Raw genomic sequence first — 1,664 nt, forward strand, 5'->3', positions numbered from 1 at the left:
ATTGCAGAGCTGCCATACAAGGAAAATGGAGGATGGAATCCACTGCTTTATTGTCTGTCATCATTCCACTATATAAACGATGGAATGTATTCTGTATCAGAGGATTAAATAGGAAATGGCTACCAGAATTTTTTTTTTTTTAAACCCTCCTCACAATCATATGCAATACATCGAAAGCCACCCCTTTTAATACACAACAGTGCATACCCAACCGGCCAGTCAGCAGAAGATGAAAGCCCAAGATTTTTGCTCAAGCTAGCTTCCGAGTGGTTAAATGCAAAGAGTGTATTGCCCTCTAGTGGATAAAAAGGATCAGGACAAAGCATGTTACTAGAAATTCACTGTATTTACAAGGTAATTATCTTAGCTGGGTATGCAGATATGAACAAACGAAGCTGCTATACTGAGTCAGGCCATTGCTCCATCTACCCAAGTACTCTCTGCTCTGATTGGCAATAGGTCCCCAGGCTTGCAGGCTTATGTTTGGTCCTGTCTTGCCAAGATCCCTTTTGACTAGAGATGCCATACCAGTGACTGAACCTAGGACTATCTGCATACAAAGCTGAGCTATGGCTCCTCATTGTATATGCACAATGTACACATCAAGTACCTAAGGCAGCCTTGCCTGGTATCCACAGACAACCAGGAATTTAGCAGGAGAATCTAATAATTATGGCCAGGTGGTGGTTGGTGGTGGTGGGACCAGCCCTCTAGCTTGTTATGCTGCCCCTTTTCAGGCTTCAGTAGCACTTAAAATGCTGATAAGGTTCCTAGTGGCCAACTTATGATGCCACTTGCCATGTTTTCCTCCAGAATGCACCAGGAAGCCTGCATTTCCTAGTGCATTCTAGAGGAAAAGATGGCAGCAACCAGCACAGGTCGCCTGTGGGGAATATGATCAGCATTTTAAGTGCTGCTGAAGCCGCTGCCATCCACCAAGGCATGACATTACACAAAGAAAAGCCTCCCTGTCACCAACAACGATAAGCCTCCCCCCACAAAAACTATTAGCTTTGAATAGTCCTGAACAGTGGTGTAGGAAGGCCAGCGGTGGCCCCAGTTCAGCCTGCTGCCAGCAGCCCCCCTAGCCGCACCCCCTGCATCTGACATCAGATGCAGGGAGGAGGTTTCACTCACAAACAGGGCTGCACCCGTTTGCAAGCCAATCCAATCCAGTGCTGCATTCGCAGAATGGCCGGAAGCGGCTCTCCCTGCTCTAAAGGCAAGGAGACACATTTCCAGCCATGCTGCAAATGCGATGCTGGCCGGAATCTGCTCAGAAATGGGGCACGTGGCCCCATTTGCAAGTAAAACCTTGCCCCCTGTATCTGATGTCAAATGCAGGCTGGGGTACAAGGTGCAGCCCCTGAATGTGGCGGCCTGGGTTCTTTGAACCTGTTCACGCAATGGTGGCTCTCCACTGGTCTTGAACATATTTAAGCAAATTCTTGCAAGTTGGTAACTTCTGTAGGCTTAATGACAAGACTGAGTCCTAAGGATCATCACAACAAGGCCAAGTCCTAAGGACCATCACGTATGGGCCACTCCAGCACCACCTCCAGATATCACTATCTGTAAAGCAAAGTGGTAAAGAGAAAGAAGAGTAGAGCCAAGAAGAGTCCAAGACATATTTCTTGTAAGATGCACAGAACCAAAACCACAAC

The sequence above is a fragment of the Hemicordylus capensis genome, chromosome 2 (genome assembly GCF_027244095.1).
Source record: "Hemicordylus capensis ecotype Gifberg chromosome 2, rHemCap1.1.pri, whole genome shotgun sequence".
NCBI classification, from domain to species: Eukaryota; Metazoa; Chordata; class Lepidosauria; order Squamata; family Cordylidae; genus Hemicordylus; species Hemicordylus capensis.